This window comes from Cetorhinus maximus, chromosome 9 (assembly GCF_964194155.1).
Source record: "Cetorhinus maximus chromosome 9, sCetMax3.hap1.1, whole genome shotgun sequence".
In the NCBI taxonomy this organism is placed as follows: Eukaryota; Metazoa; Chordata; class Chondrichthyes; order Lamniformes; family Cetorhinidae; genus Cetorhinus; species Cetorhinus maximus.
This window is the reverse complement of record NC_135887.1, coordinates 45,578,623-45,603,042: the sequence shown is the minus strand read 5'-3', so window position 1 is coordinate 45,603,042 and position 24,420 is coordinate 45,578,623. Positions and strand designations below refer to the sequence as shown.

At 42.8% G+C, this 24,420-nt stretch overlaps 1 pseudogene; it reads left to right on the top strand.

Moving 5' to 3' along the window:
• The first annotated feature begins 77 nt into the window (after positions 1 to 77).
• LOC144684320 (carbonic anhydrase 15-like) lies at positions 78 to 24,420 on the top strand (annotated as a pseudogene).

Genomic DNA, 24,420 nt, shown 5'->3' with positions numbered 1-24,420 from the left:
CTCATCATCCTATGGCAGGTCTGACTGTCCCCGGGCAGAGATAAAAAGCCCCGCACTGGTGCCACCCGCTCAGTTGCTGCAAAATAATTTTGACACAAGAGGAACTGAAAGGGGGATAAAAAGGGGGAGAGAATGCGCCCACTGACTTGTTTACTCATCAGCCTCTGTTTGCCCTCCCTGGGCTTGGAATCAGGTAAGTCTCCAATTCATGGTGATGTTTTAACTGGGTCGATTTGACCCAGTTTCCTTTCCCATCTCGTTTCATTGTAAAAATGGGATAAAGCCGCCGTGAACCGTCCCTAATGATTTATCAATAGCGGAGCATTTTCTTATGAAGCTGGGGGTAAGTGCAATGAGGCAGCTGCTAAGCAGAGGGACTGAGACCCAGCTTAATAAAGCGGCAAAATCTGCTTAGTTCCCGGCCTCTTAACCGCACGGGGCTGAAATACCAGCGGATCTCCTGTTGTGCCCCATCTTCCTGTCTGTTTGCACTCCTCTTTCTGTCAGGGAGATTCATGAATAACTGGGAGCGATTGGTCTAATGCAAGTGTTCGGATTGCACAAAATATACCAGAATCACCTGAGCTAAAGGCAAGACTAGAATATTAAATGGACACTTTGTAGCGGAGTTTACTCAGGGCGAGCATGCTGGCAGAATATCGGGAGAAGCAGAGATGGTAGAGGTAATGGACGGGGTGAAAATTGATCGGCAGGAGGTACTGGAGGTACTGGAAAGGCTGCCTGTGCTTAGGATGGATAAGTCGCCTGGTCCCTGTGGCTTGCACCCCGGGTTGCTGAGGGAAGTTGGAGTGGAGATAGTTGAGGTCTTGCCATCATCTTCCAACCCACTCCAGAATCAAGAAAGGTACAAGAGGATTGGAAAGTGGCAAATGCGATACCCTTGATCAAGAAAGGGTGTCAGGACATTCCAGCCAGTAACTACAGGCTGGTCAGTTTAACATCAGTGGTGGGTAAAGTTTTAGAAACAGCAATCAGGGAAAAACTTGGAGAGGTTTGAGTTAATGAAGGAGAATCAGCATGGATTTGTATAAGACAGATGGCGTTTGTCTAATCTTCTTGAATTTTTTTTGGTGAAGTAACAGAGAAGGTTGATGAGAATGCAATAGATGTTTATATGGATTTTAAGAAAACGATTGACAAAATACCATCTAAAAGGATGGATAACAAAATTAAGGTTTATGGAATAGATGTCAGCTTGGTTAAATAGTGGGCCTAAGGACAAAACACAGTGAGTCATGGTAAATGGTTGTTGTTCAGCCTGGAGGATGGTAGACAGTGTTGTTCCCCAAAGGTCAATGCTAGGACCACATAAACTTGGATATTGGAATGCAGAATATATATTTTTAAAATTGCCAATGATACCAAACTTGGAGGTGTGGCAAACAGTGAGGCTTATATCAATTAAGGGGTGGGGCAATGGCGTAGTGGCACTGGACTAGTATTCCAGAGACCCAGGGTAATGCTCTGGGAATTCAGGTTTGAACCCCGCCATGACAGATGGTGGAATTTGAATTTAATAAAAATCTGGAATTAAAAGCCTAACGATGACCATGGAACCATTGTCAATTGTTGTAAAAACCCATCTGGTTCACTAATGTCCTTTAAGGAAGGAAATCTGTTGTCCCTACCTGGTCTGGCCTACATGTGACTCCAGACCCACAGTAATGTGGTTGACTCTCAAATGCACTCTGAAATGGCCTAGCAAACCACTCAGTGTAACAAACCACTACAAAGTCACAAAAAAGGAATGAAACTGGATGGATCAACCAGCATCGACCGAGGCACCGGAAACAACAATGGCAGTCGCAGCCCTGTCGACCCTGCAAAGTACTCCTTACTAACACCTGGGGGCTAGTACCAAAATAGTGAGAGCTGTCTCACAGACTAGTCAAGCAACAGGCTGACATGGTCATCCTCACAGTATCATACCTTACTGATAATGTCCCAGACACCTCCATCACCATCCACGGGTATGCCCAATCCCTGGCCCAGCAGAGGTGGTGGCCAGTGGTATACAGTCGGGAGGGAGTTGTCCTGAGAGTCCTCAACATTGACTCCAGACCCCATGAAATCTCATGGCATCAGGTGAAATAAGGGCAAGGAAACCTCTTGCTGATTACCATGTACCGCCCTCCCTCAGCTGATGAATCAGTGATTCTCCATGTTGAACACCACTTGGAGGAAGCACTGAGGGTGGCAAGGGCACAGAATGTACTCTGGGTGGGGGACTTCAATGTCCATAACCAAAAGTGGCTCGGTAGTGCCACTACTGACCGAGCTGGCCGAGTCCTAAAGGACATAGTTGCTAGATTGGGTCAGTGGCAGGTAGTGAGGGAACCAACAAGAGGGAAAAACATACTTGACCTCATCCTCACCAACCTGCCTGCTGCAGATGCACCTGTCTATAACAGAATCGGTAGAAGTGACCACCACACAGTCGTTGTGGAGATGAAGTCGCACCTTCACATTGAGGATACCCTCCATCGTGTGGTGGGCACTACCACCATGCTAAATGGGATAGATTTCGAACAGATCTAGCAACTCAAGGCTGGGCATCCATGAGGCTCTGTGGGCCATCAGCAGCAGCAGGATTGAACTTAACCACAATATATAACTTCATGGCCTGGCATATACCCCACACTACCATCAAGCCAGGGGATCAAACCTGGTTCAATGAAGAGTGCAGGAGGGCAAGCCAGGAGCAACACCAGGTATACCTAAATATGAGGCGTCAACCTGGTGAAGCTATAACACAGGACTACTTGCGTGCCAAACAGTATAAGCAGAAAGTGATAGACAGATCTAAGCTCTGCAGTCCTGCCACATCCAGTCGTGAATGGTGGTGGACAATTAAACAACTCACTGGAGGAGGAGGCTCCAAAAATATCCCTATCCTCAATGATGGGGGAGCCCAGCACATCAGTGCAAAAGACAAGGCTGAAACATTCGCAATGATCTTCAGCTAGAAGTGCCGAGTGGATGATCCATCTTGGCCTCCTTCGGGGGTCCCCAGCATCACAGATGCCAGTATTCAGCTAGTTCGATTCACTCCACGTGATATCAAGAAATGGCTGAAGGCACTGGATACTGGGAAGGCTATTGGCCCTGACAACATTCCGGCAATAGTACTGAAGACTTGTACTCCAGAACTTACCGTGCCCCTAGCCAAGCTGTTCCAGTACAGCTACAACACTGGTATCTACCCGGCTATGTGGAAAATTGCCCATTTATGTCCAGTACACAAAAAGCAGGACAAATCAAGCCCGGACAATTACTGCCCCATCATTCTACTCTCCATCATCAGTAAAGTAATATAAGTGGTCATCAACAGTGCAATCAAGTGGCACTTGCTTAGCAATAACCTGCTCACTGATGTCCAGTTTGGGTTCCGCCAGGGCCACTTAGCTCCTGACCTCGTTCCAGCCTTGGTACAAACATAGACAAAAGAACTGAACTCCCAAGGTGAGGTGAGAGTGACTGCTCTTGACATCAAGGCAGCATTTGACCGAGTGTGGCATCAAGGAGCCCTAGTGAAACTGGCGTCAATGGGAATCAGGGGGAATACTCTCCGCTGCACAAAGGAAGATGGGTGTAGTTGCTAGAGGCCAGCCATCTCAGCTCTAGGACATCGCTGCAGGAGTTCCTCAGGGTAGTGTCCTCGGCCCAACCATCTTCAGCTGCTTCATCAATGACCTTCCTTCCATCATAAGGCCAGAAGTGAGGATATCTGCTGATGATTCCACAATGTTCAGCACCATTGATGACTCCTCAAATACTGCAGTAGTCTCTGTCCAAATGCAGCAAGACCTGGACAATATCTAGGCTTGGGTTGACAAGTGGCAAGTAACATTTGTGCCACACTAGTGCCAGGCAATGACCATCTCCAACAAGAGAGAATCCAACCATTGCCCCTAGATCTTCAATGGCATTACCGTCACTGATTCCCCCATTATCAACATCCTGGGGGTTACCATTGACCAGAAACTGTACTGGACTAGCCATATAAACACTGTGGCTACAAGAACAAGTCAGAGGTTAGGAACCCTGCGATGAGTAACTCACCTCCTGACTCCCCAAAGCCTGTCCACCATTTACAAGGCACAAGTCAGGAGTGTGATGGAATACTCCCCATTGCCTGGATGAGTGCAGCTCCCACAACACTCAAGAAGCTTGACACCATCCAGGACAAAGCAGCCCTATTGATTGACACCACATCCACAAACACAAGCAGATAGATGGGAACACCACCACCTGGAAGTTCCCCTCCTAGTCACTCACCATCCTGACTTGGAAATATATTGTCATTCCTTCACTCTCGCTGGGCCAAAATCCTTGAACTCCCTTCCTAACAGCACTGTGGGTGTATCTACACCACATGGACTGCAGCGGTTCAAGAAGGCAGCTCACCACCACCTTCTCAAGGGCAGCTAGGGATGGGCAATAAACTTTGGCCCAGCCAGCGAAGCCCACATCCCATGAATGAAAAAAATCCACTACAACAGGGTGTAGACAGATTAGCTGAATGGGCAAACAAGTAGAAGATGGAATTTAATACAGAGAAGTGGGCAATGAAGACAGCATGGAAGTTTCTTATCCCTCAAGGCCCAAAGATTCCTTGAAAGCTGCCAGCACAGGTGATACCTTTCTTCTTCTGTTGCTGAAGTAATGTCAAACTGTGTCGCAGAAGAATAACACCACAGAAACGCTGATGAATCTGTGCCATTAAAGACTGAGTTTTCAACTTTTTACCCTAATTCTGAATGTCTCATTCCTTATTAGGAAATTGTCTGAATTAACCCCTTTCATTGTCTACACGTTAGGGTCATCTGGGGTCATCCCAGCTCTGTAACTGGAGTCATGTGGGGCTGAGGTAAATGTTCATCTCTTAGTTCCTTTAGGCCCCAGGAGTTACATTCCATTGTGAACAAATTACACATCCTTGTAGATATAGAGCAGTTATATCCTCTTATCAATAATACAAACTATCGTGAACAACTCATAGGCTAACATATTCCCGTGGATACTAGGGGAATTAAGAACAGATGTTAGTAGTTATTCCTAGTACAATATCAGGAAAGAATGTCTTTTTAAAATACAGGCGTTCTGTTTTACTGATATGGTTAATAGATCAAGGCATTAGCAAACCTAAATCTAATTCAAAGACATGATGGCTCTTGTTTAATGATAAGGTGTCACACTAACACAGAAGGAAAAAGCAGTAAAAACTGGGAAATAAGAATACTGGTCCAAACTGTTTTTTCCCTTCTGGGAAGATCCAGCTACTGAGTTCAAAACTTTTTCTTATTTCTTTAAGGCTGACAAAGAAATCTTGAATTGCACATAGCGTATTTAAAACAAACATGGTGTCTGTTTTGAACCAGAAAAACTGACACCTAGGGCAGAATTTTTCCCTTGATATGCGGGCTCAGCGGGGGTGGTTGGGAAGCCGACTGCTGCCCGCAATCGGGCCCGGAAGGCAATTTCACACGGGCGGGCCAATTAAGGCCTGCCCAGAATAAAAGGTGAGCGGCAGTGCTCAGCGCTACCTGTGTGGGCGGGGGAGGGAATGTGAGCTAGCCGAACGTGACCTTCACGCATGCACATGCTACATAATCTCCCTGAGGCACAGAGCTGCCTCAAGGTGATGAAATTATTTTTTTAAAAAATTAAAGATTTTATAAATTTTATGAAACATGTCCCCTCATGTGATGTGATATGTTATTAATGAAAAAATAAAGTTTTTATTTGATTTTTATTTGCTTTTGGAAACCTCATCCCACCCGTGGATGAGGTTTCCAAAAAAGTGCAAAGGCCGCTTAGTCTTTTTGCCTGCCCACCAACCGTAATGTTAGACTGGCAGTGATAAATTTCTTTTAATTAACTTTTTAATGGTCTTAATAGGCTTTTTAATTGTTGGTGGGTGCACTGCCGACTCCGGCGCGCGCCTGCTGACCGAAATATTGCATGAGTGCGTGATGATGTCAGGATGCACGCCCGGCGTCATCACCCGTCATTTTACTCTTGGTCGTGTCGGGCGCTTGACCGCCCAGCAAGCTAAAAATTTTACCTCTAGTCAGCTGCTGTGACTGCTTTCAGCCTTCTTTTAACTATTTAATGGTCATACTCAGCAGACAGAAATTCAAACTGGACTATTTAATGGCTAAGGCAAAATCCTAAAATATTACTTCAAACCGATTTAAAACTCTAAAATTTATAGTATTATCAAAATCCTAGAAGGCGTAGAGCAAATTCAAAGCCTGAATTGGTCCAAAGCCTGCATTGTGCACCTTCGGTCTGTCCGCAAGCATGACCCAGACCTCCCTGTCACTTGCCATTTCAACACTCCATCCTGCTCTCATGCCTACATGTCCGTCCTTGGCTTGCTGCATTGTTCCAGTGAAGCTCAACACAAACTGAAGGAACAGCACCTTATCTTCCGACTAGGCACTTTACAGCCTTCCAGACTGAATATTGAGTTCAATAACTTTAGATCATGAACTCTCTCCTCCATCTCCACCTGCTTTCCGATCCCCCTTTTTTCCAATAATTTATATAGATTTCTCTTTTCCCACCTATTTCCATTATTTTTAAATACATTTCCATCCATTGTTTTATCTCTGCCTTTTAGCCTATTTCGATCCCTTCCTTTCACCCCACTCCCGCTAGGGCTATCTGTACCTTGCTCATCCTGCTTACTACCCTTAATGTCACCTATTATCACATTCCTTAGATAATATCACCACCTTCAACACCTCTTTGTCCTTTAGTCTGTGACATCTTTTGGTTATCTCCACCTATCACTGGCTCTCTATCCAGCTCTACCTGTCCCACCCCTCCTTAAACCAGCTTATATTTCATCTCTTTTCTATTTTTCCTTAGTTCTGTTGAACAGTCATATGGACTCAAAACATTAACTGTGTTCCTCTCCGCAGATGCTGTCAGACCTGCTGAGTTTTTCCAGGTTTTTCTGTTTTTGTTCTGCGTTGATTCTTGCCAGGTGTAAAATGAAACTTTGGAGGGAGTTGCACACTGCATCACCCTAAATTAGCCTGGACTCTGAATTTATATTACTCATTCTTAGCAATGATCCAAAATGTAACTGCTTTGCATCAACACTAGTGTAAATGCAGCATTTCTCCATTTTGTTTATATTTTTAAACAGAAAGTAGCTGTGGATTAATAATTTCTTGATGGATTAGATGAAATAAGATATAAATTTAACACAATGAACCATGATAGTACTGTTCTTTTAAAGCATGAAAGAATAAGCCAACACAAACAATTCTGTATGTGCATGACTCGGTTAACCGCTAAAGATTGATATAATAAGCCCAGCACATTGTACTTTGATAATACAGGAAGATTAAATGCATATGCAAGCCCCACTGCATTTCTGAAACAAGATTTTATTTGAAGATTGTTGTAAATTTGCTCAGGTTTCCAATGTACACCCTGGGGGCAGGTAGTTGAGGATAGCTTGAATGTAAATGCAAAAAAAATCCCTGGCAAACTAATAACTGTAGAATCTTTCAGAACCATTAGAGGCAATTTAAGAAATTAACTAACTTTGTGTTTTGTTTTTGTCCAGGAGACTGGTGCTATGACGTCCAGGGTACCAGCTGTGGTAAGGAGTTAAAGACTGTATTTGGTGGTAGTCTGCATGCAGGTGTACTATATTATATTGTCTAGTACAGTGTCTTTTCTATCACAAATATGTTAAATGTTCATGCGCTAACACATCATACAGCAATTTTCCAATTATTATTATTCACATTAAAAAAGGAAAAATATTGTAAGGAAAATAAAGACAACAGCCTCGCAAAAAGTAAAAGAAAGACAGTCAAGGTTTGAACTGTACATGATGCTAGTTTAAATCACAATAGTCACTCATCCTGCTGCTATTGTTTACTTAGTTGTGTCATTACTTTTAGTATCACATTTGACACATTTCAAGATAGAAATCAACAGGAGATGGCAGTTATTTCATCCCCCACAGAGGTTTTAAGTATATGATGAGCATCTAGCTGCTTAGCAGTTCCCATTGTCTTGATAGAACTACAGCTGATCAAAGTCCAGCACTTTGTATGCCTTCCTTGCAAGACAGTCCCTGTTTGAAGTGGCCCTTGACATCCCCCAGGTGTGAAATTCCATGCAACAGGTCTGTACTGCAATTCATATAGAAACTTTTCAGAAAAGTGATCAACTTCTACAGTATCAGACATCAGGTGACTCGTGGCAGCCATTTTTGATCAGTGTCTTTTCTTGTATTTTTTTAAATAGGTCTTCTTTAAACAGTTCAATATGTCTGTGGTTAGCTGATGAAGTTGTAGGTAGCTCTCACTCAATCATCTTTTCCTGTCATCATGACATACCACACTCTAAATTCAAGACTCCAATATATTTCTGTTGAAAGTCCCAAGCTCCTCCTGGCTTTAACTGGATCTCTTCTCCCCACCCCATCAGGGTGAGTCTTTCAGTGTCCTTTTACAAGAAAGTCCCTTTACCCAATCTTCTGAGCATATTCAAATGGACTTCTGGTAGCAGAGCATTCTCTGGTGACTCTTTGGTCTTTTACTTTCCACAAACTTTGTTTCTTTGAACAGGGGATTCATCCTTACCAACAATTTTCTTAGTGGTTAACCTGAAAATAGTCCTTTTCCCCTGCCTTGCGTAGCAGCAACTGTTGTTAAGTCTGGGCAGCAAGAAGGCTTTTGTGTCAAGATGTTAAAAAATGCACCTTACTTTCAATATGTTTTGATTTGAGTTTCTGACTCCATAACAAGCAGGTCACTTGGGTTTGGCTCTGGACAGATTTTGTAGGTCACCCCGCCCCCCTACCCTTGCCAAACCACTCCAGTTTACTTTGAGTTAGAGGAGACGGTTTAAGCAGAACCATCTTATAAAGTCCAGCACTTGTAATAGGATATACATCAAAGTCATTTCCAGTCCAGTGTCTTGTGGTCTGCTGGCAGTGATGAATTTTTAAAAAATCATCAAATAATATATACTTTTGCACATTTTTACCTAATTTATTAAAGTGAAAACGATGTATTTCAGTTTGGAATTAAATTTTCCAACACCATAAGTACTGGGATGACCAGTCATTTTGTTCTGATCAATAGAAATGTAAATGAGATGGAGACTATTTTGCACCGACACATCTGTGTAAATGCCAGTTCCGTTGCTGGCTCCAGCTGTCTACTCAAGTCCCATTTTCCTGTTCTTTTCTCAAATCCTTTAATATTTTTCTTCAAATATTTGGCAAACACCTTAAAATTGTGAAGCCTGGCCAACGATAACAAAATCAATTCCTGTAATAGGCGTTGCTTTATTAAATTTGTTTTATTTTTGGATTATGAATAAAGTGTCCCAAAGCACTTTACAGTGATTTAAATATTTGTTTGAAAGTGTAATCATTGTTGTTTAGTTGGCAAATGCACATCAGTGTCCTACAAACAGCAATGAAGTAAATAACCAATTAATTTGTTTTGCTTGAGGGATAAATGTTAACCCAGACTCCATGCTCCTCCTCAAATATTGTATTGGGATCTTTTACAATCACTTGAGCAGGCAGTTGGGTCCGTAGTTTAATGTCTCATCAAAAGACGACACCTCTGACTATGCAGCCATCCCTCAGTGTTGCACTGAGGTGTCAATCTAGGTTAGGCAGTCAAATTTTGAGGTAGGACTTGAACCTACAAATGCTTTATGTAGTGATGATAGTGGTTTCCGTGGCCATGCTAATATTGAATGCTTTGGTATAGAAATACACAAATAATTGATTTGTATCATCCTTTCTAGGACCCAGCACATGGAAGAATGGTTATCCAGCATGTGGAATGACGAAGCAGTCCCCCATCAACATTGCCACCAAAATGCTCAAATTGATAGGAGATTGGTTCCCGTTATCTTTGAGGCCTGTGACCATCCTGATACAGCTGATAAGTGGACTGTAGCAAACCATGGTCACTTAAGTAAGTTCTGAAAATTCAGTCCATTCGACTGAAAGAATTTACTTTGGCACAGTTGAGGACAAGGTAGTAGGGTAGTTGGAAAGAGTGGATAAAGAAGCAGTACTTAAAAAGCTGGCAGTGCTCAGAGTGGGAAAGGTGCCCAGTCTGGATGGAATGCCTCCTAGGTTGCTGAAGGAAGTAAGAGTGGAGATTGTGGAGGCCTCTGGCCACACTTTTTCTGCTTAGAGGAAGTGATATCTGAGAACAGGAGGATTACAAATCTTACACCCTGTCTGCAAAGGAGAGATGGATAACCCTGGCAATTACAGATCTGGCAGCCTAATGGTGGCAGAGGAGAAGCTTTTAGTGATATTAATCTGGGGAAAAGTTTAATTGGCACTTGAAAAAATATAGGCTAATGAATAAAGGGTTGCATGATTTGTTAAAGGCAAATTGTGTTTGGTTAACTTGATTAAGTTCTTTGATGAAATAACGAACATGGTTGAAGAGAATAGTGTGATTGATGTTGTACACATGAACTTTCAAAACCTCTCAAAACAAAACTTTCAAACTTTCTAAAGGTATTTGATAAAGTTGCACATAATAGACCAGTTAGCAAAATTGAAGCCCTTGAAGGGGCAGTCGGTGTCTGCATGGCTATGAAATAGCTGAAGGGACAGAAGGAGACTGTAGTGGTGAATAATTGTTTTTCAGATTGGAGTGAAGTGCGTTGTGGTGTCTCCTAGGGTTCGATGTTGTGACCACTGCTCTTTTTGATCTATATTAATGAATGGAATAACGTATAATGTCAAACTTTGCAGATGACGTGAAGCTTAGAAATGAAGTATACAGGCTTCAGGAAGGCATTGACTGGTGGAATGGGCAGAGACATGGCAGATGAAGTTTAACACAGAGAAACATGAAGAGATTAATTTTGGTAAGTAGAATGAGAAGAGGCAGTATAAGCTAAATGGTAAGGTGTCAGCTGCAGCTCTGTTGGTACACTCTTGCCCCTGATCCAGAAGGCTGCAGGTTTAATTCCTACTCTAGGGCCAGGATTTTTTCCTCATCGGCCGGGGGCAAGCGAGACCGGTTGGGAAGCTGACTGCTGCTCATGATCAGGGCCTGACTGCAATTTCATACTGGTAGGACAATGAAGGCCTGCCCAGTGTGAAACGTGCACTGCAGTGCTCAGCGCTGTCTGTGCGTGGTGGGAGGAGGGTGAGTGTGCAAATTTGGGCATGCGCATGGGGAGCACAGGAAAAGCTAAGGCACAGAGCTGCCTCAGGGAGATGAAGATTTTGCAAAATATAAAAGAAAGAGTTTTAAAATGTTAACATGTCCCCTCATGTGACTCTGTCATATGAGCAGGGACACATTAGAAATTAGTTTGAAATTCTTATATTTTTTTTAATGACGAATCGAAACCTCTTCCCACCCGTGGATTAAGTTTTGCAAAAAATCCAAAGGTCGCTTGGCCTTTTTGCCTGCTTGCCAACTGTAAGGTTGGACGGGCAGTGAAAAATTTAATTCAATTGGACTGTTAATGGCCTTAATAGGCCTGTCAATTGTTGGTGGATGCGCTGCGGATTGCGCGCGCGCCTGCTGACTGAAATATCACGCAAGTGCGTGATGACGTCGGGATGCTTGCCTGACATCATCGCAAGTCATTTTACGCTCTTTCGGGTTGGGCGTGCACTCACCCGATGAGCAGAAAATTCCGCCCTAGGACTTAAGTTCAAAAATCAAGGCTGATACTCCAGTGCAGTGCTGAAGGTATGCTTTGCTGTCAGAGGTGCTGCCTTTTGAATGAGGTGTTAAACTAAGGCCGCATCTGCCCCCTTAGGTGGAAGTAAAAGAGCCCATGGCACTATTTCGAAGAAAAGCAGGGGAGTTATCCCTTTCATCCTGGCCAATATTTATTCCTCAATCAACATCACCAAAGAGATTATCTGGTCATTATCATGTTGTTGTTTGTAGGAGCTTGCTGTCTGTAAATTGGCTCCTATATTATATCAATGACTACATTTCAAAAGCTGTAAAGTGCTTTGAGACATCTGGTGGATATGAAAAGCACTATGGATGCAAGTTTCTTTTTAAGCTGAGTAGCATTTCAGACAGTGATCACAGGCACAATGGGCTGAATGGTTTCCTTCTGTGCCACATCAGTTCCCAGCCTTGGTTGCCCTATAGCCATGTCTCCGTAATGGCAATTAAATCAAATCTGTTTACTTCTATTTGTGCTTTCAAATCATCTTGTTGCAAATTCTGATAGAGTGCCCTTAACTTTGCCTTTTTAATATTATTCTGTATTTTAATCCTGTTTGTTGCTTGCCTTTGCTACGTCCACCTTCTAATTTCACTTACTACTTTTCTACTTTCTGTTACTAGTTTTGCTTCTCCACAATCTGAGATTCCTCTCAGGTTCCCACCCCTGCCAAGTTGGTTTAAACCCTCCCCAACAGCACTAGCAAATCTCCCTGCTAGGATGTTAGTCCCGGTCCTGCTAGGATGCAATCCGTCCAATTTATACAGGTACCACCTACCCCAGAACTGGTCCCAATGCCTCAGAAATCTAATGTCTTCCCTCCTACATAATTTCTCCAGCTAGGTGTTCATTCATTCAATCCTCCTATTCCAATGCTAACTAGCACAAGGCACTGCGAGTAATCCTGAGATTACTGCTTTTGAGGTCCTGCATTTTAATTTCTTTCCTAACTCCTTAAAATCTGCTTCCAGGACTCCATCGCTCTTCCTACCTATGTTGTTGGTACCAATGTGGACCATGACCTCTGGCAGTTCACCCTCCCCTAGAAGAATGTCCTGCAGCAGCTCTGTGACACCCTTGACACTGGCACCTGAGAGACAATATGCCACCATGGAGTCATGTTTACAGCTGCGGAAATGCTTGTCTGTTCCCCTAATTAATGAATCCCTCATCACTATTGCTCTTCTTGCTCCCCGCCTGTGCAGCTGAGCCACTTGTGGTGCCATGGACTTGGCTCTTGCACTCCTCAGAGGAACCATTGCCCTCACCAGTATCCAAAACAGAAAATTGGTTACCAAGCAAGATCAACTCAGGGGACCCCTGCACTGCCTGCCTTGTCCTCTTGGACTGCCTGGCAGTCATCCATTCCCTCTCTGCCTTCACGCTCCTAACCTGCGGTGTGGCCACTTCCCTAAACATGCTATCCACGTAGCTCGCAGCCTCACAGATGCACCACAGGGACTCTAACCGCCGCTCGAGTTCCGAAACCCGGGGCTCAAGTTTCTGCAGCTGGTGATGCAGATGTGCTTGTCTCGGACACATGGTGCATCCACAACTTCACACATTCGAAAGGATGCACATTCCACTCAGCCAAGCTGCCCTGCCATTACTTTACAAACTATTTATTACAAGTAGAATAAGTGGAATATCTTACCATTTACTCACTAATCAGCTTCTTCCTCTCTGCCGAAGTATGTAGCTGTGTGGATGTTATATATTTTTTAAAAATATATTTTACTGTAACTAAGAAAAACAATTTACAGACTGGTCATTATAGAGATATATATTTAAATTATGAAAATATAAAAAACGCATAAAATATATATTTAAATTTTAAAAAATTTTTACTCCTGGTTTTTGAACTTTTCCAAAGGTGAAAACATCTTCTTTATGTATACTGGGACATTAAAACAAATTATGTTCTTTTTCATTTACTTCAAACACTTTTGCTCATTAATTATAAAAATATTGGAAATTGGAGGAATAGCTTTTTGTCTGGGGCAGATAGAGATAGGTGGCCATGTGCTGAAATCTTCAGCAACACGCCCAATCAAAGTTAGCAACCCTATCTTAAAAACATAGACAGGTTTAGCAAAGTTTGAGGCTTGTCAGTTGTAAACCTTTGTTGACTTATTTCCCTTTTTCTTTTGCATCTTGCTTATAGTTCAGGTGACATTAAAAGAAGACATTAGAATTAATTCCAAATGCATGAAGGCAGATAATTTCCATTATCATTGGGGAACAAAGCCTAATCCTGGTTCACGGAATACAATAGATGGGGAACAGTACCCCATGGAGGTAAGATGGAGAGTCACAAGGGGCTCGAAGCATTTCTCTCCCAACAGATGCTGCCAGATCTGCTGGGTTTTTCCAGCATTTTCTGTTTTTATTTCAGATTTCCCTAAGTACCACTGGAAAGTATTTTGCTTTCATCAAAGGTAAGATGAACACTCCTTCAACTTAAATGAATGTCAAGAAAATAAAACCGGGTTGTAATTCAGTTTAGAAGAACTAGGATATATGCTTTTTTTATTTTTGAAAATAGTTTCTCTCCCCTGCTCTATTTTTCCTCTCTTCTCTTGAAAATGATGGTGCTTAGGGTAAAATGATTTGCTGCTGGTGTTGGAATTGGATTGCCACCAGGAGAATGTGCAAAATTATGAGGATAAGGCAGGGGAGGGGACTAGGTGGAATGCTCTTTCAGAGAGCCAGTGCAGACTTAATGGGCCAAATGGCCTCTTTCTGCACTGTAAAGGTACTGTGATACTGTGAATCATTATTACAGCCTTTGGTTGGCCAGTAACATTTACTCCGGAATATTTCGAGTGAGCAGCTGTAGTGTACACTTGATGTCACTCTGTTGTTATCCCGAATATCTGCTTCCTATTCAGATTGTTAGGCTGGAAAGTCATTGAAATTGTATCTTCAAAGCCACATTTGAAACAGCACCTCATTTTGTTATGTTCTGATTCCATACTTTAAGTGAAGTTCATGTTCACCGAGCCAAATTAGTTCAAGTGAGAGAATTGATACTTGGGCAGTACAGAATTTTTCCTAACTTCATTCAGAGAGAAGGAGTGGCCTCCTCTCCAATAGAGTTGTCCTCTATGTTGACTGCTTAGTAATCCATCCTGGATCATTGTATGCAGCCCAAGGTGTTCCCAAATCTTAACATTAGGTTACACCAACAATGGCCCCACCATGTGATGTACTATAAATTTAAATACACAAAGATTTTGGTGCCATCCTGCTGTAAGCTGATTATAACTATAATGACTATGCAGTATTCTGTGCAATTTGTAACTATCATGAATCTGTCTTCTGCAGTTGCATATTGTCCACTAGAATGAAAATTACAATTCCTTTTGCAGATGCTCTAAAACATTCTGATGGTCTGGCAGTGCTCAGATTCCTGTTTGTGGTGAGTAACGTACCTCAGTATTTACACTACCACTGGCAGGGCTCACTTCAGCAAGTTGTGACAGAAGACAACAGCCCAAATATTTTCACAGAAGCTGCACTGTGGAATTAACTTTAACATTCAAAAAATAGTTTCAAATACAGCACAATAGATGTCTGATAATAGTATTGCATCTATTATTCATCAAATATAGTACTCTAAACGTTTGTGAATATTTTGGTGTGGCTGAGCGAACAGTTAAACTGATAATGGAGGTGTTAGTCTGTACCTACTCCTCCTCTAAAGGCAGCGGAACACAATGGGGGATGCTCCACAAGGCACTAGCATCACACTGAGATTCTCTCAAGAGGTCATTCCTCATGTCTGTGTGTAGGGGCTAGATTTTTCATCTAGAGGAGAGGAATATTAATATTGTTGAGCACGTCGGCCAGCCGGCCAGCCTGCCTGCCAGCCTGCCTGCCTGTGCAGGCAGAAACCTACTTCCCTCACCATTCCCAGCTTGGCTCTTACATATCTCTTTATTTTTTTGTAGGAATCACCTGCAGAGAATGTAAAATCAGCCACCTGATCAATGCTCTGAAAGCAATTGGATGAAATGGTAAATACTAATAACATTTTAAAAAAACCTTCCAACTATCCCTCTTTCTGATTATATCTCCTATCCCCTCAAATTAGCTTTCATTTTCTCCTCTAAATCTCTCCAACATTCCAATCATTTCTGGTAGTGATTTTCATTCTATTGCCAACTCTAAAAATCCCTTTAATTTCCCATATTGTTACCTCCAATTATCTCTCTAGCTCCATCTGTCTGTCTGTCTCTTTCTCTCTACTCTCTTTGGAAATTTCCTGCTTGCATTTTAACCCAATTATTGCTTATACTTTTAAGATGAGGAACTTGCTCTGTGGTGATAGCTCATCTTCAATTACCCCAGTGGAGAGGAACTAAGATAACATTAGACTGAGGATCAAACTTCAGATCTTCTGGTGCTCCACAATCACTTTATCAAAGGTTAAAAGCAAAGTACTGCGGATGCTGGAAATCTGAAACAAAAACAAAAATAGCTGGAAAAACTCAGCAGGTCTGACAGCAGCTGCGGAGAGGAACACAGTTAATGTTTCGAGTCCGTATGACTCTTCATCAGAGTCCCGTGAAGAGTCATCCGGACTCGAAACGTTAACTGTGTTCCTCTCCGCAGCTGCTGTCAGACTGCTGAGTTTTTCCAGCTTTTTTTGACTTTATCAAAGGAGCTGTACACGGTTCTTTGAGGAAGCATTGAAATTTCACATAATTGCCTGTTTTAATGATAAGAGCATATTTCAAAGGAAATGTGAAATACTGTGATGCTGCAAATCTGAAATAAAAACAGAAAATGCTGGAAACAGGCATGAGGAGCGTACAAGGTTACAGAAAACCAGAGGCGATGTGAGACTTAAGCACAGGCAGAATGACGTGACTGGCTTACTTCGGTGTGTAAATTTCTATGCTTCTATGATACAGTAGGTCAGGCAGCAACTGTGGAGAGAGAAACAGAGCTAATGTTTCAGATTGGTCAGTTGTTTTCTGATGAAAGGTTATGGACCTGCAACTGTTTCTCTCTACACACACGCTGCCTGATCCACTGAGTATTTCCAGCATTTTGTGTTTTTTCCCAGTATTTTCTAACCTGCATTGTCAAATTGAAGCCTCTTAGAACCATAGAAAAATTACGGCGCAGAAAGAGGCCATTCAGCCCTTCATGTCTGTGCCAGCCAGAAAAAGATGTAAAAGAAACTAGCTGCTCATTTTAATCACACTTTCCAGCACCTGGTCAGTAGCCTTGCAGGTTACAGCGCTTCAGATGCAGACCCCAAGTACCTTTTAAATGAGTTGAGAGTTTCAGCCTCTAACCACCGAATTAGGCAGTGAATTCCAGATGCCCACCACCCTCTGGGTGAAAAAGCTTTTCCTCATTTCCTCTTTAATCCTTCTACCAATCACCTTAAATCTATGCCCCCTGGTAGTTGACCCTTCAGCTAGGGGAAACAAGTCTTTCCTGTCCAGCCCATTTAGGCCCCTCTTAATTTTGTACACCTCAATTAGGTCACCCCTCAGCTTACTATGTTCTAAGGAAAACAACCCTAGCCTATCCAATCTTTCCTCAAATCTACAGTTTTCAAGCCCTGGCAGCATTCTTGTAAATATCCTCTGTTCTCTCTCCAGAGCAATTATGTCCTTCCTGTAATGTGGTGACCAGAAGTGTACACAAAATTCCAGCTCTGGTCTAACCAGCATTTTATACAGTTCCAGCATTACACCCCTGTTTTTGTATTCAATACCTCACCCAATAAAAGAAAGCATTCCATATGCTTTCTTGATTACCTTATCCACCTGTCCTGCCACTTTCAGGGACCTGTGGATATGCATTCCAGGGTCAATCACTTACTCAGCCTCTCTCAATATTTTCCTGCTTGAGTATTCCCTTGCTTTGTTTGCCATCCCCAAATGTGTTACCTCATACTTTTCCAGATTGATTTCTATTTGCCACTTTTCTGCCCACTCAACCAAACCATTGATATAATTCTGGAGACAACAGCTATCCCCTTCACCATCAACTACATGGCCAATTTTTGTGTCATCTGCAAATTTCCCAATCATACCTCCAATATTATATCCAAATCATTAATCTATACAACAAACATCAAGGGCCCTAACACTGAACCCTGTGGAACACCACTGGAAGCCGTTTTGCATCTGCAAAAACATCCATTGACCATTACCTTTTCCTTCCTGTCACTGAGCCAATTTTGGATCCAACTCTCACCTTCCCCTGTATCCCATGAGATCTCATGTATCTGACGAGTCTGCCATGTGGGACCTTGTCAAATGCCTTACTGAAATCCATGTAGACAAGATCAACTACACTACCCTCATCAATCCTCCTTGTTACTTCCTCAAAAAATTCTATTAAGTTAGTAAGACATGATCTTCCCCTAACAAAGCCATGCTGACTGTCCCTGATCAACCCGCGCCTTTCTAAGTGACAGTTTATCCTGTCTCTCAGAATTGTTTCCAATAATTTGCCCACCACCGAAGTCAGGCTGACTGGTCTATAATTTTCTGGCCTATCCCTTGCACCATTTTCAAATAATAGTACAACATTTTCAGATCTCCAATCCTCTGGTACCTCGTCTGTATCCAGTGAGGATTGGAAAATGATCCTCAGAGCATCCACTATTCCCTCCCTCACTTCCTTTAACAGCCTGAGATACAATCTATCCGGCCCTATTCAAGGATGCCAGTCCCTCCAGTACTTCCTCTCTCTCTATGCTTATTTCACACTCCTCCTCATTAACTAGAATGTCTGCATCATCCCTCTCCTTAGTGAAGACAGAGACAAAGTACTCATTGAGAACCCTGCCCACATCTTCTGCATCAACCCACAGGTTACCATGTACATCTCTGATAGGCCTTACTCTTTTCTTAGTTATTCTCTTGCTCTTAATGCACTGGTAAAACATCTTTGGGTTTTCTTTGATTTTACCTGCCAATTTTATTTTGTATCCTCTCTTTGCTTTCCTAATTTCCATTTTTACTTCGCCCCTGTACTTTCAATACTCCTCTAAGCTTTTTATAGTGTTAAGTTTTTTTTGACTGTCATAAGCTTTCTTTTTCTGCTTTACCTTGGCCTGTATGCTTCTGGATAACCAGGGGGCTCTCGATTTGGCAGTACCACCCTTTTTTTGTGGGGACACGTCTACACAGTGCCCGTAGAATCTTGCTTTTGAATGCCTCCCACTGATTGACACTGTTTTTCCTTCTAATAGCGGTATCCAGTCCACTCTCGCCAGCTCACCTCTGAGCCTCGAAATATTTGTTTTCCCACAATTTAGAACTTCCACTCCTGTTCTATCTTTGTCCTTTTCCATAATGATACTAAATCTAGCTGTATCATGATCAAATCTCCAAAATGATTCCCTACTGCTACCTCATCCACTTGCCCAGCTTCATTTCCTAAGATCAAATCTAGAATTGCACCCTGTCTCATTGGGCTTGTTACGTGATGGCTAAAAAAGTTCTCTTGAATGCAGTTCAATAATTTTGCGCCTATTGTGCCCTTCACAATATTCGTATCCCAATTGATATTCAGGTAGTTGAAGTCCCCAACTATTACTGCCCTATTGTTTTTGTACTCAGAAATCTGCCTACATGTTTGCTCTTCTAACTCTCTTCCACTATTTGGGGGTCTATAGTACACTCCGAGCAGTGTGGCTGCCCCTTTTTTTATTTCTGAGCTCAACCCATATGGCCTGATTTGATGCCTCATTTAGTATATCATCCCTCCTCACAGCTGTAATTGATTCTTTAACCAATAATGCTACACCTCCACCTTTTTTATCCCTCTCCCTATCCTGTCTGAAAACTCTATATCAAGGGATGTTGAGCTGCCATTTTTGCCCCTCCTTAAGCCAAGTTTCCATTATAGCAATGATATCATGTTGCCATGTGTCTATCTTTGCCCTCAACTCATCGGCTTTATTTGTTATACTCCTTGCATTTACATATACACCTTTTAACACTGCCAAATTCCTGTGCTGTACACTTTTAAACCTGTGCTTCTTCTGTCTTTCAGAGTCACCCACTAATTCACGATCTCCCGTTCCCTGCTCTGACTTTACCCTCAGGTTCCCATCCTCCTGCCGATCTAGTTTAAATCCCACCTCAACAGCACTAGCAAATCTCCCCACGAGGATATTCATCCTGGTCCTGTTCAGATGTAGACTGTCCAGCTTGTACAGGATCCACCTTCCCCTGAATTAGCCCCAATGCCTCTGAAATCTGAAGCCCTCCCTCCTACACCGGCTTTCCAGCTACCTGTTTAATCGCTCAATTCTCTTGTTTCTAGACTCACTTGCATGTAGGACTGGGAGTAATCCTGAGATTACTGCTTTGGAGGTCCTACTTTTCAATCTCCTTCCTAGTTCCCTAAAGTCTGCTTTCAGGACCTCATCCCATTTCCTACCTAAGTCATTGGTAGCAACTTGGACCATGACCTCTGGCTGATCACCTTTCCCCAGAAAGAATTCCCTGCAGCTGCTCCTTGACATCCTTGACCCTGGCAACATACCATCCTGGAGTCATGTCTATGGCCACAGAAATGCCTGCCTGTTCCCCTAACTAATGTTCCCCTATTACAATAGTTATTCCTTTCTTCTTTCTCCCCTCCATCACAGATGAGCTGCTCGTGATGCTACAAACTTAGCTCTGACTGCACTCCTCTGAGGAATCAATGCCTTCAACAGCTTCCAAAACAGAAAACCGACTTGTGAGCAGGACCCCAAGGGACTTCTACACTACCTGCCTAGTTTTCTTGGGCTGCCTGGCGGTCACCTATTCCCTTTCTACCTCCAGGCTCCTAAGCTGCTCTCTGAATATGCTATCCATGTAGCTCTGAGCCTCGCAGATGCACCATAATGACTCCAGATGCCACTTGAGCTCTGAAATCTGGAGCTCAAGGTTCTGCACCTGGTGACACTTCCTGCACGTGTGGTCGTCCAGGACAAAAATTCATTCCAGTTATCAACAGTCACAGATTGCAACTCTTTTGAGTACAAACACAGTTCTTGGTTTCTAGGAGTGGGACATGAACCCACAACCTTCTGATTCAAAGGCGAGGGTGCTATGGACTGAGCCACAGCTGACGTGTGGTCGTCCAGGACATCGGGAACATCCATGACTTCCCACATATTACAGGACATGCATTCCACACGACCGAGCCATCCTGCCATGGCTTCAAGTTACTTCTTTTATGTTTACTTTATTTTACTTTGGTTTACTTCTATTAACTTTATATTACTTGGCCCTACTTAATAAACCTTACCATAAGTGCAGTTCCTACTTTATTTAAATCTTAGGAATAGGATAAACCTTAAACACTTACTAGATACTCACCAGATACTTACCAAACAGCTAGTTTCTTCTCCAACCAATCAAATTGCTTCTTTCCCGTGATGTCACAATTTGTTTCTTTTTTACTCTCCTTTCGAAATCAGCACGGGCTAGTTCCGAACAGCTGACAATTTCACCTCTCTGACAGCTCTTCACTGGCTTCTCATTTATCCACGCTTAATTTATTTTCTTCCATTCCTCTCCTTGTTTTGTCTTTTCTTACGACCCCTTCATGCTCTAATTTTTCAAGATTATTCAATCTCACCAAACTTTTCACCCAAAAAATTTTTTCACCCAGTCTACGCCTTTGCCTCTGAGACAGTCTGACAGTCGGCTGATTTAATAAAATACAACAGTCAGCACCTCCAGGAGAATAGGGGAGAACAATGCAGGGAAAATAATTGTTCCATTAAAATGAATAATTTGTGTTTTGCTCTTTCTCCCTTTGCTCTTGATTTGATCTGCTGATAAGCAACGTGATGCAGCAAAAGATTCCAAGTGTTGGAACCTGCTGCAGTTCTCGTTGCTGAACTCAAATTGTATGATTTTGGCTTGATATTGTATAACCAGGAGAGCTAAGTTACTGAGAAAGCATATTATTTTCAAAAACACATTCCCTGCCTGTTACTTGGAATCCTATAACCCTGGTCTAGTAACACTACTGTAATTTTTTTGTATTCATTTATGGAATGTGGGCATTGCTGGCTGGGCCAGCATTTATTGCCCATTCCTAATTGCCCTTGAGAAGGTAGTGGTGAGCTGCCTTCTAGAACCTGCAGTCCCTGTGGTGTAATTACATCCACAGTGCTGTTAGGGAGGGAGTTCCAGGATTTTGACCGAGTGACAGTGAAGGGATGACAATATATTTCCAAGTCAGGATGGTGAGTGGCTTGGAGGGAAATTTCCAGGTGGTGGTGTTCCAATGTATGTGCTGTCCTTGTCCTTCCAGATGGTAGCAGTTGTGGGTTTGGAAGGTGCTGCCTATAATGACTCCCTCTTTCAGTCACTTGCTGCAAAGCTGTAGGCCCTGATATTTACTTGGGCAGGACTTATGAGTAGAAGAAAGAAGTTTTGGCTGGGAAACCTGGAGTCATGTGGTGGAACTTTAATGGATAATATGTGTCCTTTCTTTAAAGCAGACTTCCTAGCTGGAGGCCAGCCTGACTGATAACACTGGCTCCCTGTTAGGCGGGGAACAGAGGGGAGTGGAGTCTGATCCCGCAGGGACTGCAGCGATTCAAGGAGACATCTCACCACCACCTTCTGAAGGGCAATTAGGGATGGGCAATAAATGCTGGCCCAGCCAGTGTACCCACATCCTGTAAATGCATAAAGAAAGAACTCCTAGTCAAGAAAGGAGTGAGAGAGAAAACAGGGAGCTACAGGCCAGTTAGCTTGATATCAGTCATCTGAAAAATGCTGAAATCTATTATTAAGGAAGTATTTAACAATTCACTTAATATATCATAGCATGATCAGACAGAGTCAATATTTTGTGAAAGAGAAATTGTTTGACAAATTTATCAGGGCATACTGAGGATGTAACTAGTAGGTTAGATAGTTCATAGGAATTCTCAGCTTTTAGTGAAAAGCAGTTCCATTGAGGGGAATAGTCATGTGAACAAGTATTTGGGAGAAATGTGCAAATCATTAAACTACATGTGATTTATTTCAATCGAACACTCATTCACCTGGACTTTCAACTTCAGCAGGAATGTGAAGTGGACATCAGATTGGCATACCTTTATACAAATTGCTCAATTTTCTCTGCTATTCAAATGTTTTATGTTCATCCAATGCAGAACAGTCTATTTTTCACCATTGCTGAAAGCCGTGGCAGCAAATCTCTCCGAATCTATAAGTTGCTAAATTGGATGTTTTAGCCACTTTTTTGGATGGGCCCAGGTCTTTTTGCAGGCTATAATGTCCATTTCTTATCCATCTAATATTGTTTTTACGCCGTGAGTTTGAGCTTAAACATGGGAACATAAGAACATAGGAAATAAGAGCAGGAGTGGGCCATTCGGCTCAGTGAGCCTGCTCCACCATTCAAATGGATCATGGATGATGATCTACCTCTATACCATTTCTCCCCACTCTCCCCATCTCCCTTGATGTCATTAGTATCCAGAAATCTATTGATTTCTGTCTTGAACATGCTCAGTGATTGAACTTCCACAGCCCTGTGTGGCATAGAATTCCAAAAGTTCACCACCAACTGAGTGAAAAAATTCCTCCTCATTCCAGTTGTAAATGGCCAGCCCCTTGTTCTGAGACTGTGTCCCCTGGTTCTAGACTCACCAGCCAGGGGAAACATCCTATCCACATCTACCCTATCAGGCCCTGTAAGAAACCATGGAACAATAAACTGTTTGCTGCATTCATTATGTTTACGGAAAAGATTCTGCAGAATTGATATGTTAGATAAAAATTATTGCCAGCTGGAAACTTAACGTATTTTATTTTGTTTCAGCTCAACGCATTTTCTAAAACTCTTTTCTTCAGTGATTCAAAACCCATGGCTTTAAACTTCAGGCCCGTTCAAAAACTAAATGGTTGTACAGTCTATGGGGAGAATGTTCCCCCTGTTGGGGGTGTTGTGCGGGGGCGGGCGCAGACCCAATCGACGCCCCCGATCGGGTCTGCACCACCATTTTACATGGACCAATTAAGGCCCGCCCAGCGTGACATGCGCCCAGAAGCGCTGAGTGCTCCCTGTGCGGGCAGGGAGAGGGTTCCCTGAGTCAGGGCCTGCACTCTTTCACACATGCGTGCAGAAGAGCACAGAAATCTCTGAGGCACAGAGGTGTCACAAAGGTGACAGTGTCACATGAGCTGGGACATGTCAATTAATTTTTATAAAAATTTTTATTCAATTTACAAACACTTCATGAAACCTCATCCCACCCGTGGATGAGGTTCCATGCAAAATGCGAAGGCCGCCTGTGCTCTTTCCCTGGCCGCCAACCTTAAGGCTGGACGGGCAGCTCAGTTTATTAGTTTAATTGATATTTAAATGGCCTTAATAGGCCTCTGACAGTTCAGCAGGCGGCTGCGCATCCGCTGAACTGAAAATCTAAATGACGCGCAGTGACGTCAGGATGCCCGCCCGATGTCGCCACGCGTCATTTTACGTGTCGGCGATCGGGCCCCGCCCCCGCTTGCTGACCCGAAAATTCTGGCCTAGTTTCAGATTCAGCTGTCAGATCTCTCAGTGCTGCAGGACTATCAGTGGTACTTGCTGTCTGGACATCTATATTATTCAACTGAGCAACCTGCAGATCCCAACATTATCACAAGCAAAGTAGATTTTCTTCTCCTGTCCAACAGA